Source organism: Colossoma macropomum, unplaced genomic scaffold (assembly GCF_904425465.1).
Source record: "Colossoma macropomum unplaced genomic scaffold, Colossoma_macropomum, whole genome shotgun sequence".
NCBI lineage: Eukaryota > Metazoa > Chordata > Actinopteri > Characiformes > Serrasalmidae > Colossoma > Colossoma macropomum.
In genome coordinates, this window is record NW_023495319.1 from 101,814 (window position 1) to 116,847 (window position 15,034).

General features: G+C 41.7%; 1 protein-coding gene and 1 non-coding gene across 2 annotated transcripts in view; one reads left to right on the forward strand and one right to left on the reverse strand.

Annotated features, from left to right (window-relative positions):
- LOC118801765 (von Willebrand factor A domain-containing protein 7-like) overlaps positions 1–15,034 on the reverse strand; it is a 69,097-nt gene that overhangs the window by 7,104 nt on the left and 46,959 nt on the right. The window lies entirely within an intron of this gene.
- On the forward strand, positions 1,408–1,478 carry trnag-acc. Its single transcript has one exon. It is a non-coding gene; the product is annotated as a tRNA-Gly (tRNA).

Here is a 15,034-nt window from a genome sequence, read left to right on the forward strand (position 1 = left end):
CTACCAGGCTTAGGTAAACAAATATATATCGCTGTTGTCAGAAGAAAACCTTGTGTCTCCAAAATGGTAACTTTACAGGAGAAGAAAAAAACCTACTTTACTTTTAATGTAAGTCAATGGAACCAGACTTTTTTCCAAGTCATTTTAGGTCATAACTTTTAGTCCATTCATCATGAAATTTACATACAATGTAAAGGGCAACAAGTACTTTCAAATTATGTCAAAAACTGAAAAACGGCAAAAATGGAGATAAGAAGTTTTCTTCTGACAGCAGCGATATATATATTTGTTTACCCAAGCGTGGTAGACCAGCAGGACAATCTGTTTGCAGCACAAAATGTTTATCTAGTATTTTCTTTGATATCGTTCATAACTGAAGTTAAATTACAGAATTCGCATTTTTAAGTTTTTATTCCACTTTCTGTTTAATTTGCACCGATTTTCATGACTTATTTCAGTGTCTTTTGCTGCAAGACGTGTGTAAATTCAGCTCCTTCAGGTCTATTCTCTAAAAACTGTGCCACAAATATGATGAATTCTGGAGATTAATTTTATTATGACTCATTCATATTCTTATTCTCAATGTTCTACAGATTTCTCAGTCAGTTTACCGTCTTCTAGAGCTCTGTTCATCATTCTACAATTCGATTTTTTTATGAACAGCTTCATATTTTCATAAATATTATCTGAAACCTGTAAAGGTGTTAAGGACTAACATATTAGTTATTTTATACATTTATCTGCAACCTGATTGTTTTTATATTATTAACAATACTGGTTCCAAACTTATGGACAGCAGTGTAATGCATCACAGCTAGAACTTTTACAATAATCTGGTCAGGAAAGACGGCTTTCGTAAAAGTTTTATGTTCAGAACAGTACAGTGTGTAATCACCAGAGGGAGCAGTGATGGTGAACTGTGTTGAATTTCCTGTTATGTAGAACGTCAGGTTTTTCACAGCGGAGTCCACCTGAAAGTAGAAAGTTTCTGCTCTCCCCGGGTCCCTCACTGTCTGAAATATGGTCACCTGAGGAGACACAGGAGAGCTGGATTAACACTCACATTAATATCATTCACCACAGTGGTTCTGAATGTAATGCATGTACAATAAATCTGCTACGTGACAGACCCAGTCAGACGCCGTCTGTAAAAAGCAAGAAATGAGGCTTTGAATGAAAAGGGCTTGACGAATCGTAGTCGGTGAACATACAGGGTGTCAAATCCAAAAGGGCAAAGACAAAATGGCAAAAGTCAGTCCAATACACCAAACGGCAAACAATAACACTGAGGAAACGCTCAGTAGCTCTACAAAGAGAAGCAATACCTCGCAACTAGGCTAAGCTAAAGCCCGGGCTTTAAAAAGGAACTACACAGGTCATATGACATAGAAAACAGGTGCAACAGGTGCACTGGTGGTTCAGTGGTAGAATTCTCGCCTACCACGAGCGAGGCCCGGGTTCATTTCCCGGCCAATGCAGCTAAACTTTGGGGCAGTCGTGGGCTGGAGGTTAGGGAACCAGCCTTGCGACTGGAAGGTTGCTGGTTTGATCCCCTGAGCCGACAGTACATGAGGCACCTAACCCCCAGGCGCTGCGGATAGGGCTGCCCACCACTCCGGGCAAGTGTGCTCACTGCCCCCTAGTGAGTGTATTCACTAGTGTGTATGTGGTGTTTCACTGCATGGATAGGTTAGATTGTGGAGGTGAAATTTCCCCATTGTGGGACTAATAAGGATTAATTAATTTAAAAACTTAATTAATTAATTAATTAACATATCAGTACTCTGGTGACTGTAAACGTTGATAGGAGGCTTGAGAAAAGTCTGAGTGTGAGTCTGAGCCAGAGGGTTGTGTGACAAAATCAGTCTCAGTCACACCAGATCAGATGAACTAGAACTCTCTCTGAGTGTGAAATGTTGTGACTCTGTGTTGAGCTGCTGGTGAGCAATGAGGGGTGAGATCCCCCTGTTGTGAAAACTATTCACACCCCTCCACAAAGATGGCTGTTTTTTGCATTTACCGCTTTTCTTTTATTTACATGTATTTGCCTCAACTAAACACACCAAATTCACATTCTGCTTGCTGTGGCATGATATGACTGTGTAAAACGCCCTGTGCTACCTCAGACTCAGGAAGGATGCTGGAGGCAGGGGTCAAGTTCACAGCAGCCGTTTAAATTTATTTTCTCACCCAACAAACACAAAACAACTCTCAACCAAAACATCCTTTTCTCCAAAACAAAAACCTTTGCTGGGCACTTTTCAGTGCCTTTAAAGCTGGACCTCAGTCGGCTTAAATAACTGTGATTAAATCATTTTGATCATGGCAATAAATTGCGAATATACACTACTGCTTCACAAAAACATGTATGTTCTTTTATGTTTGGCAGTTTATCATATTTATGACTGTAGAGATGTTAAGGAGTATTATTTTATCAGTGTTGGGTTTACCAGAGAAGAGACGGAGGTGCCATTGATGGCACTAGTAGCGTTAGGTAGCAGTTCTTTGGGGACCTCGATGGCCAGTCCGCCTGAGGCCACCGCTAAATCCTCGTACACCTGGTTCACTGGGTTGGAGAGGCTGCGAGTTGTGTTGGTCAGAGGATTGGTCAGCATAAAATTCACCTGTTAACGCAATAGAGATGGAAATTGTAGTAATATGAATATAAACTTCATTAGTACTATAAATCTAATGGAGTCATTACTGTTGTTTTGCCACACTATTTAAATTTAAGCATGCAGTTGCATCACTACTTATGTAGTTAGTTACACAGTGATACATTTGATTTACATTCTAATTTTTTCTCAGCTTGCCGATGTTGAGAAATGCCAATCCAGTGCCCGAAAAGAAGGTTGATAGAGCAGTCAAACTCTCTGTGGGGGTAGGATTTGAGCCTTCTTTTTACTGAACACCTCTCAGAGGTCCCAGTAAATCTCAGGGACCTGGGAGAGGTCAGGCACAACCGGGTCTTGAGGTGTTTGGGGCTCAGACGTGGGCCCTGAAAGCCCCAGGCAAGTCCCCTGACAGCGCGGACCCCATGCATACACCAACTGAGTGCACCCGTTCATGCGTGGGTTGTGTTGTTCAAGCCAGGGGTACACTAGAACTAACTGGAGATGATGTGGAGTCTGGGTGATGAACAGCTCTATTTTTTAAGTGTGGAAGCCTACCTGTAATGTAAGAGGGGGCGTGCAGTGTGTATAACCTAGCCAGATCCCAGTGACCGCCCATCAATGGCAAGAATTGGCAAGGGACGGTCCAAAGGCTCTACTGATAGCCAGAGGGCTGAGGCAAGGAGTCTGTTAAGCTTCCTGCAGCCCCAGAATCCACAAAAGCCTGCAGCTTGGTGTGTCGGTGGGGACCCCATTAAAAGAGTGACGTCCAGGTGAAGACCTGAGGTAGTGGGGTGAGCTTGGTTCCCCTGGCTTGTGTAGGCCTTTGGGTTTCCCAAGGGTTGGGAAGTGCCCGTATGTTCTGCTCTTGAGAAGCAGTGATTTGATTTATGGTTGTGGAGATGGGTACCGCCCAACTGCATGGGCTCGGCGGTCTCCTGAGGAGACAGTGGTCTAGTGGGAAGGCTGCGCCAACCGGAGTGGGAAGAAGGGCCTCGAGCACTGCTAGCTCTCTCCTTGACCCTCTGACGCATGCGGGCGTCTAGCCTGATGCATATTTCATTAGGGTGGAGGGTCAATCTCAGATGGCCACCTCATCTTTTAGCCTATCGCTAAGCCCCCGTTGGAAAATTGCGCTCAGTGCATCCACATTTCACCCACTTTCCACAGCCAAAGTGTGAAAGTTGATGAAATAGCGTCTCTGCTCCCGGCTAGGTTTTGCAAATGCAAGGGCGGACGCCGGGTTGGAACCAGCGACCTACTGCATGAGAGAACAAAGGAACTTGTTTAAAAGGGGAAGCCTAAAAAAGCACGAAACCGCCCTCAAGCTCAAGAGGGCATAAAGGCGAGAGCTGAACTTACCACAGTCCATGTCACCAACCTCTCTGGATATGGTCTTTTCCTTTTGATCTGTTACAGCTTTTCCCTTTTAGGTTCTCCTTCCATTCTTTTCTTTTTCTTTTCTTTTTTTTCTTTTCTTTTCTTTTCTTTTCTTTTGCCAGCTTCAGTGCTCTTTCTTTTACCTTTTTTACTTTCTTTATTTGTTTGTTTCTTTTTGTTTCGTTCTTCCTTTATACCCACCTGGGCTAAACTACCATACCAGTTACCCCTCTACAAAAGTGTAATGCTGAGCTGCTGTTTGGGCGAGCTTTTATGCAGCATTCCCCAAGTGCAACCGGTCAGCACTGATTATCGCCAGGGCTTCTGGGAGTTGGAGTTTTTGGAGCTGCACTGTTGTACTTATAAACACAAACATGGTATGGATTGAAGTTCGAAATCTGTACTTTTAGCACAATTTCTCCACTTGTTTGAGTGAACAAGTCCAAAATAATTCATATAATATTACAGCATGTTTTTGTTAGCACCAGAGATATCGGCGACTTCTAAGCAACCATAGATGTTGAATTGGTATAAATAGCCTTTTTTGTAGCTTTTGACTGTCTCTGAAATGTTCTCCCAGAAACACACTGGTTCTTTGGCTTGTCATTTCCTTTTCTTGACCAATTTGAAGTGCTTTTGTGGTATGTTGGCTTTTTGTTGGTGGTGTTTATTTGATCCACGTAGAAGAATATTTAGTAACTGGATAACTGGTTAAAAAAAAAAGACCAGAATGGACTCTTTTGGTGAAGTGGAGAGTCACTGTTGGCCAACACTCCTTGACCATGCCATTCTGGATTATGGCCAGTTTAGATGAATTCTTTATGTTTATGTCAAGTACAAAAACATTCGGTAACACTTTACTGTAGGTCAGTATTCATAAGCCTACAATGGCATCTCATTTGACTAAAGCAGCGTTTATAGTACTAATACTGGCTTTATAAATGTTAATGGAGGTTTGTCAGCAGGCCTGGATCGTCCAATAGGTTTTTAGGTGCATACGCAGGGGCCGAGCCACTTGGGGGCCCCCATGCGCAATTTTGTGCTGTTTTGGCTTGCGGTAAACTTTCCTAGCAGCACAGCGAAAAAAATGAACGAATTTCGATCTTGTTATTGTGTTGCGGCCGATCATATTCCTGACGCTGACCATGCCTTTCCTGAACGTTCACTTAATTTCTCCTCCAATCACTGCTTAGCAACCGTTCCACTATCCTCCATTGCCTTAAGTCTTCAGTTTTTTTTTATTTCAAACTAGTGTTCCTGTGAATGCACTTTGAATTTAAGCTCCAGATTTACAAAAGACATGCCTGGGGGATCTTACTTCAAAGATAAGAAAAAAAAAATCCATGCCTGCTGTTCTTGCAACGCTTATTGCTAAGAGTCAGTTTATATCATAAGGGGCTCATGTAGGTGTCATGTGGCTTTATGATTGATGGTTTATGAGTACAGTGTTACCAAACATTCATTTCAAGTGAAATAAGTATTTTCCCTCCATAATTTAGTATCTAACAAGACAGAGCTCTAAGAAATCCTGGATTGGTTAATACTTGCCGTGGACTTTGTGCTCTCGATCAGTGCCAGAACCGTACTTTTCATCTCAGTGTCTTTGGGTTCTGCATCGGTGAAAAGAAAGATCTCAGACGCCACAGGAGCAGCTGCGAGAGCGAGCTGTGGAGAGAGATATACAGATATTAGGACAATGTGTTAAATATGTGAAGTATGTTTTTGTGATACTGCTGTCTGAGGACATCAGTGTTTGTGTAACAACAATTTTTGAATCCATCACTGCCACGAACAGAAACAGTCAGCTCTGCCCTCTGAGGTCACAGCATCTATCAAATACAGTCACAAATGATAACAACCCAACACTGAACTTTTAACCTGTTTAACCTGTTGACCTCTTTCATCAATGTAATCACATGATGCATAATCTGCATTTTGACTGACTGTTTCATGAAACTTGTTTCGTGAAGTTCAGATGCTTGCAGTTGTTTCAGCTGAGTTTCAAGTGAAATGTAGATGCTTTACCCAACTCATGCACAATTTAGTTTCATGTAGGTTTCAAGCAACTAAAGTAAATAAACGTTTCACAGTGTAAAGCCAGCCTTAGACCTCATTTTATTATAAATTAATACAAAAGCTCAAAATGCACAGTGAATGCAATTAATACAACATGTATGTTGTGTTGACATTTTAAAGTAAGATTCACGTACCCAAAGTCCAGACAGACTCATTTCAGGATCATCTGCTCCTCCTCCGCCGGCAGAAAGAGCATTGACTTTAGTTTTGAACACATCAGGGTCTGTTGTTTTATCCACTGGTCCAAAACCTGTAGATCATAATAGATTCAGGTAATTTAGGAGAAAAATGGAAATTTATTTGTAATATTCAGATTTGCGGTTTACAGTGGTCTCATTCAGAGCACCAGAGTACACAAAAGACTAAATACAAAAAGTACATACACACCGGTCAGGCATAACATTATGACCACCTCCTTGTTTCTACGCTCATTGTCCATTTTATCAGCTCCACTTACTATATAGGTGCACTTTGTAGTTCTACAGTTACAGACTGTAGTCCATCTGTTTCTCTGATACTTTGTTAGCCCCCTTTTACCCTGTTCTTCAGTGGTCAGGACCCCCATGGACCCTCACAGAGCAGGTACTATTTGGGTAGTGGGTCATTCTCAGCACTGCAGTAACACTGACGTGGTGGTGGTGTGTTGGTGTGTGTTGTGCTGATGCGAGTGGATCAGACACAGCAGTGCTGCTGGAGCTTTTAAACACTGTGTCCACTCACTGTCCACTCTATTAGACACTCCTACCTTGTCAGTCCACCTTGTAGATGTAAAGTCAGAGACGATAGCTCATCTGCTGCTGCACAGTTTGTGTTGGTCATCCTCTAGTCCTTCATCAGTGGTCACAGGACGCTGCCCACAGGACGCTGTTGGCTGAATATTTTTGGTTGGTGGACTATTCTCAGTCCAGCAGTGACACTGAAGTGTTTAAAAACTCCAGCAGCACTGCTGTGTCTGATCCACTCGTACCAGCACAACACACACTAACACACCACCACCACGTCAGTGTTACTGCAGTGCTGAGAATGATCCACCACCCAAATAGTACCTGCTCTGTGAGGGTCCTGACCACTGAAGAACAGGGTAAAAGGGGGCTAACAAAGTATCAGAGAAACAGATGGACTACAGTCTGTAACTGTAGAACTACAAAGTGCACCTATATAGTAAGTGGAGCTGATAAAATGGACAATGAGTGCAGAAACAAGGAGGTGGTCAGAATGTTATGCCTGATCGGTGTATGTATTACTGATATAAAATGTATGAGCCTGAGCACCACACCCCAGCCCACCTGGGTCACTGAATGGGACCAGGACGTAGGCCGAAGGTTCGTCCGCGGTGCCCCGCCTACTGTCGATGATGAAGGAAGTGATACGCTTGACCTCAGCGATTTCCTCTGCCATACTGGCTGAGGTGTCCACCACGAAACAGAGCACAGAGGACGACTGGAAGATTCCCATCAGTCTGGCAGATAAAGGAGACAAACAGAGAGAAGATAAACATCTAAACAGATTTGAATCTACATCAGCGTGTCTTTGCTTTATCTCCATCAGGGGCCGGCTGCACCAACAGGATCTTTAGGACTTCCAACAGACTGGCTGTAACTTTACACCTTTACAAATTTACACTTGGACTTGCACTTAATGGACTCTCACCTTGACTCATACTTGCATTTAATCAATCAATCAATCAAAACCTGTTATTTTGATTTTTTATTAGCAGCTAAAAGCAGAAGGTAGGTTCAGTCGTGTACCCCTTACATAATCTGGCGATTTTCTAAGGTAGTTAACACATCCAGAGAACACTTTATACAAGACACTTTTCTACAGAGGATGTGTTCATTTTTTTACTTAGAAAGCCAACAAAACATGTAAATGGTGTATCAGATAACTTTAGCTCAGTGTTTCTTAACCTTTTTTCAGTCATGGCACGCTTTAAAAGTACGCAAAATCTCAAGTCACTCCAGTCTAAATGTATTTAAAAATATAAACCCTGCATCCCTTGGCGGCCACACTCTCAATAAGTGGACGATGCACACAACCTCCCTATTCTGGCAGGGACAGATGAAAGGCATACACTCCACATCTCCTAGACGCTCTCTGTACTTGTTCTCGCTGTAAGTTAGACTTAAAAAGCTCAGTTCACAAATACATGATGTTTTGCTCCTATTTCCTTACACAGAATCAAAAGCAGATGGGTCTTTAACGGCCGCGCCTTGATGAAATTAACAACGTCCACCACTCTGTCCAGTACATCTGAAAGCATCTTCGCTACTAGTGCCTCGCTGTGAAGGAAGCAGCTGAGCGTGCCCACTGACGTCTGTTGATTTGTCAACTTGTAATGAAATTTCCCACTACATCTGATTTTTTCCAAAACCACATCGTCAATATCTGCAGGCATGTCATTAATTCGCCTTACAATTGTAGAGGCTGACAGTGGAACCTTTACAGTTTCTTTTGCTGCTTGTGGGCTTAGCTTTTTGCTGACAATTGCTGTGCAGGCTGGCAATATGACCGTCTCAGCAATCGTGTGTGGCTTCTTAGCCTTAGCTACTATCTCGGCCACTAGATAGCTGGCCTCCAGTGCTTTCTCTGACACTTTTGCACAATTCATCATGACCTGTTCTTGTCGGTTGTGTTGATTTTTCAAAAGAATAAAATACAGGGTGATTAAAAAAGATTCATCTGATTTCAAAGCTCCATATTTTTGCAACCGTGAGGCGCCTAGGAACCAATCACAATCCAACTGAAAGAGGGGTCATAGAGTTTCTGACTGTCAGTGGAAGACGGCTCCCTTCAGTCTGAGAGGAGATGAGACCCCTGAGCAGAAAGCGTTCTGCGTTCTCCACTTCAATAAGAGTGAATCCGTCATAACTGTGCAGTGTGATTTTCGTGGGCAGTGAGGCTCCAACAGCTCAGAGCGTTCGTCGTTGGTTCCACAACACTGGATGATCTCCGAAATCGCACTGAAAGAGCCGAGAGTGCAGCGACACCCGACATGCTCAATCCAGCATGGGATGAATTTGACTATGGCGTTGATGTTGTCTGTACAGCTGGAGGAGGTTCATACTGAGACCTTGTACAATTACATAATAAACTTTATGCTCATTTAAACCATTTACAGTTTACTGCATTGTTCTGTAATTTTTAAATCGGGTGAGTCTTTTTAAATCACCCTGTATTCTGCACCCTTACTGGCTAGTGATGGATGATTTGTTGTCAGGTGTCTTTTAAGCTTGTTTGGTCTCATTGCTTGATTTGACAATTTCGTACCACATACCAGGCATATAGAGAGAAGACATGATGGATCCCCGGTAAAGATGAAAACCCTACGACAAGGAGCTGTCACTGTACTGTCTTTTCTTTGTCTTGCTGCTGGCCTGTACTACCCTCGCTGCTGAGCTCCCACTGGATGATGAAGTTAGTGGATCAGATTAGTTATCTGATTGTTTTTTTCAAAAACAAATCCAAGCTAGTTTGTGTGCCTCACGCAACACTCGTAACGCATCATGTGATAATGAATAAAAACACTGTAGTAGGCTATTTACGCCAGCCTTTCTGTAGTCATACGCTGACCACGGCGTTCACGCTGTGACATGGGGAAGGGAGCATGTGAGACAAATTTTAATGATGGTACGTTGCGTAACTATTGTTTTTTGCAATTTTAATTCATTTTGTTATGTCAGCAATGCCAGAATATTTTTGATGGCACCCCTGACAAAGCCAGACAGCCAAGGCACTCTGTTTGAGAAAGGCTGCTCTAACTAGCATTACGGCTAGAAAGCTGAAGGCCATATTGCAGCTGTTTAACTGTACTAACCATATTCAGATCATCATTATAGTTCAGAATGAATTACTCAAATGACAAACATTTCAGAAGATAAATATAACAAGCTAAATCTAAAGTTAGAAAGGCAGCCACCTGGCCATCTGGATACCTTTCCTCAGTTTTGCTTCCAAAATCAAATCACATGTTCCTGGAAATATTTTCACATGGCTGCTCTCACTTCACTAATCCTCTCTGATTCAACACTAATGCCTGATAACTCATTCCTACCTGAGGAATTCAACGTTTCCTGCTGTGTCTCTGATGTCCTGCAGAAGATCCCTGGAGGCTGCTGTGGCCACATCAGCTGCCACGTAGTGGAGGCTGCCATGAGCAGCCTTGGGGTCATCCTTGTTGATGCCGCCTTTGGGCTCCGCCAAACTCGTCAGGTCACCCAGTCCTCCGTGGCTGCACTTCCCTGTCCATTTCAAGTCAGTCAGAAGAACATTCAGAACATTTTGTGCTGTGGAATCTCTAAGTTTACACAGGCCTACAATTGGCCTCCATCTGTGAATCATTAAAAAAGTTCACCTTTTCTGGATAAATGACCCCCTTAATTCAAGTACCATTGCCCAGACTGTGAATTTAGAGGAAAGCTATGAAAATTCTAAATAAATCAAATATAAAGTTCTAGACATGCACAAGTAAAAAATGATCCAAATTAATATCCAAGAGTTTGGATTTCCTGTTGGATCAACAGTGTTGAAACCGTCCCTCAAAACTCTAAGCTCACTATGAAGGAGCTACAGAGTTCAGTGGCTGAGTATGCAGTGAAGGTACACCAGTCAACAATATCCACAGCTCTGCATACAACTGGCAGGTATGGGAGGGAGGCTAGGAAGAAGCTAGCAAACTTCATCAAAGCATGTCTGCTTTTTTGCCAGAAATCATCAGGGTTAACCAGCTAAAAGCATCTGTGGCACTATTTAAAAACTGTGGTCCACAAGCGTCAAAAATCGACATTAAGACCATATTGGTTAACAATAAAAATACTGGCTGTCATTTGATATACAGACAAATTTATTTGATGACTTTTAAGGGGGCTGAAACATTAACTCAGTACCTTTGGGTTTGGAAGGGCTCGTCAGGCTGAAATATCCAGAAGTCAGTTTCTTCTGGGTGATGATCGTCTCCAGAATGTTGCCCGTGCAGTCGTCACCACAGCTGCTGCATGTCGGGGTGTTCACGTCTGATCAGAGCGTGAGACATATTTAATTTATGTTCATTCACACAGATAAGAAATATACTTATAAACACAGATTCACAAATACCTGTAAGGTTTTCAAAAGGCACACTTGGCTTGATGAGGGTGGAGTACGGAGACCTGTTTCCCAGTTCAATCCAGTTACTGTGACTGTAGAAATCCTACAACATCAGCATAAAGTCAGTCAGTTACTTACACAACTAAACAGGACGACACACACTGTTTAAAGATGCAGTGTATGATTTAGTGGCATCTAGTGGAGAGGTTGCAGATTGCAGCCAGCAGAATCTCTCTCCCTCACCCCTCTCTTTCCAAGCGTGTAGTAGAACCTATGGTGGCCATCAGGTTTTTTACCGTCATCTGTCCCGATTTCGTTTAGCGTCTTCATGTTTTCTCTTCTTTGACGGTGAGGATTCACCCTTACTCGCCTTTTCTTGTGCTAAATAATAAGTCTTATCCTCCATTTGTCGCAATTTGGGTTTTCAAACTTCTCAACACAGAATGGTCAGCCAGCACCAGCAGCAACCAATCTTCTTCTTTCTATGTCTTACAACAAGAGCTACAGCACCACCAAATTCAAGCTGGTGCTTCAGCATAAAAACATGAAAGGTGCCCTCTAGAGCCAGTGTTTGGTTTGTCCACTCCGGGCTACCGTAGAAACATGATGGTGCAACATGACGGACTTTGTTGGAAGAGGAGCTGCTCCTAATGTAGATATGAAGGGCTCATTCTAAGCTAACCAAAACACAATGATTCATACTTTCAGGTGATTATATACTAACGAAAACATGGTCTTGTTTACTATATTCTAATAGATCCCCCTAAATGTAACACAATGCATTTTTAATGTAGTTCTGTTATGTATTTGAGTCACATTGGTGAACGCTTAATAAAAACAACTGGAACAATTTAACTTCAGTGCTGAAAGCTGTCTTTAATTCTGAGGTGATCTGCAAAGATTCTCCAAGAATGTAGTTTTAGTAGTTATGTAACACTTTCTATGAATGTCACCTTTGTAAGCATCTATAAACACATTTATAACATGTTATAATGCATTCATATGGCATTATAAACATGGTTATAAATATTTATAAAATGAATAACAATGAATGAAACTTTATAGCCATGTTTATTATACATTATGAAATGTTAATATAATGCATTATAAATAGTGTTAATAACATGTTATACTGTCAGTGCCAAGAAGTCAGTCCCAGCTTGGAGAGTGTAAAGACAAATACAAAGTTTATTCCAGTTAATACAAAGAGATTTCCAGTATTTTACTCCTCAGCGCTGGGGCTGTTAGAGCTGCATCTTCGAGACTTCAGTCCTGAATATTCAGACGCTCCAAACTGGCTGTCCAGCCTAGAATTACTGCTACAATATGCTTTTCTTACCCAGCGTCTCACTTTAAACAATACATTATATCACAGCAAACCAAGTACCCATCAGCCCCTCCCCTGAACCCCCTCTGACATCACCCCGAGCGTGAAGTCACTGTGGAGTGAAGGCCACTGGAGCCTTTCACTCTGTATCATCACTACACTACAGTACAGCTAATGCTAATGCTGTTAGCATTCTATTGGAAATGCAGTGTTAAGTTAGTGCCAAGCTAACGGTGGTGAACATTACCTTTCCCACATTGGGTAAAACACTGATGGCAGCTCTAGTTTAAACTCTGACATTTGAAGCCTGTAATGTGCTTTACTGTGAATGTTTTAGTGTTTCAGTAAATCCTTCAGTAGATACTTCAACTTGAAGCCTCACTCTGAACACTGGAGGAGGCTTTAGTACAGTACGCTTCACTTTACTTAGAGCGGACAAATACAACTTATGAGCTCTTATAATTTGTTATGAACAGTACTTATAATGTATTATGTTAACAATTCATAATGCATAATAAACATGGCTATAACGTGTAATGCATTTTTATAAATATTTATAGCCATGTTTATGATGCCTTATGAATGCATTATAACATGTTATGAATGTGTCTATAGATGCTTACAAAGGTGACATTCAAAGAAAGTGTAACCGTAAGATCCAGTACTTGAGATGTATTTTAGCTCCTTTAGGGTTAAAATTGAAAATCAAAAATCATTTCTCCACTGCACAAAATGCTACAGTCTTTGGCACCAGTAATTTGGAACTGTGATTTTTGCATTGGCCACCAGTTCAGTCCCAGAGGCTCCAGTTTTATGTAATGATGTGTGACTCTGGGTTTCACTTCACTTAATTTTATGCAAGACAGCACCAGAACCATAGACAACGCTATGGGCTGGAGATGGATATTACTGCTGCTTCAAACTCAAATTACATGGGGGCCTCTACATAGGTGGTCTTCCCCAAAGGGGCCCATTTGAAAAAATGCAAGAAAAAAACTGCCCTGCCTGATTCCTTTTTAAGGATAATTTAAACTACGTAACACACGCTCAGTTAAGCACTTAGTCAATGTTCACCAGCAATATTTTTTCACCACAAAACACAACTACTACTAATAATAACAATATTCATAGTAGTAGTGGCAGTAGTAGTAGCTACATTTACCAGTATTAGTATAATTCTACAGGAGTCTTATTGTGATGGCATTCTTTCTGTGGAATGTGAGTGAATGCTAGCCAGTGTTACCAGACTGGGTGGGTTTCTGGTGTGAGGGGGGGGGGTGCTTTGGTGGGTTAGCAAAATTTGAGCTGACTGCTCTTTATTATTGGCAGGTTTGAAAAAAGTATATTGCTCCTGTCAAAAGAAAACCTCGTATCTCCATTTTTGTTGTTTTTCAGTTTTTGACATAATGTGAAAATGCCTGTTGTTCTTTAAATTGTATGTAAATTTCATGATGAATGGACCAAAAGAAACGGCCCAAAATGACTTTGAAAAAACCTCTGGTTCCATTGACTTACATTAAAAGTAAAGTAGGTTTTTTCCTTCTCCTGTATAGTTACCATTTTAGAGATACAAGGTTTTCTTCTGACAACAATGATATACAGTTAATCCACTGTATTATTAAGTGAGTTGAAATTGGGTTAATCAAGTCTAACTGACACACTGTGTTAGTCACTCCTGTTGAGAGGAAGCCATTGCAGAGTTATGCTACTTCCACTTAGACAACAAAAAGAACGAAGATGGCCAAGTAAAGCTTCTCCAAGTGTTCGATTTTTAAGCAAAAACAACCTAAACCTCAGTTTTGAAGGCTTCCACTTGCTAATTTATTCGCTTCGAATGTAATCAGTCCAGGGCCAACATTACATGACAAATGAGTGACCAGAATGGACACTTCAATGGTATGATGACATATTGACTGACTTTTTTAGAATTATTACTTTGTAAAGGGTTCACTATGGTGAGTTATTAATGTAGCTAACGCAAAGATTATCAGCATTTTCTAGCCAAGATTCATGTACCCATTCACACATTTGTGTAAATGGATGCCTGAAGAAAACACTATTAGAATAAACAGCATAGACCAAATAGCTGGTCACCACCAAAACCGTTTTGGATGCTGATATTCTGGTCAGCGACAATAGAAGTTGATACGCTGGTCACCACCAAGACCAACATATGCTGTGTTTTGGATGCTGATACTCTGGTCAGCGACAATAGAAGTTGATATGCTGGTCACCACCAAAACCAACATATGCTGTGTTTTGGATGCTGATATTGTGGTCAGTGACAATAGAAGTTGATATGCTGGTCACCACCAAAACCAACATATGCTGTGCTTTGGATGCGGGACAAGCTAAATTGGCCCTAGACCGGCCTAAACTGATATAAGCCACCTTAAACCAGCATGGAAATCATGTTGGTCTGTGCTGGTCTTTTCAGCAGTGAAGTGAGGTACATCATTTCACGTCCATGTCATGTCACGTTACCTGTAAGGTGTGCAGGGTCTCGCCCAGCCGCTGTCTTGCATACTCATAGTTCTTCAGTTTGAGGCTGGCCTTC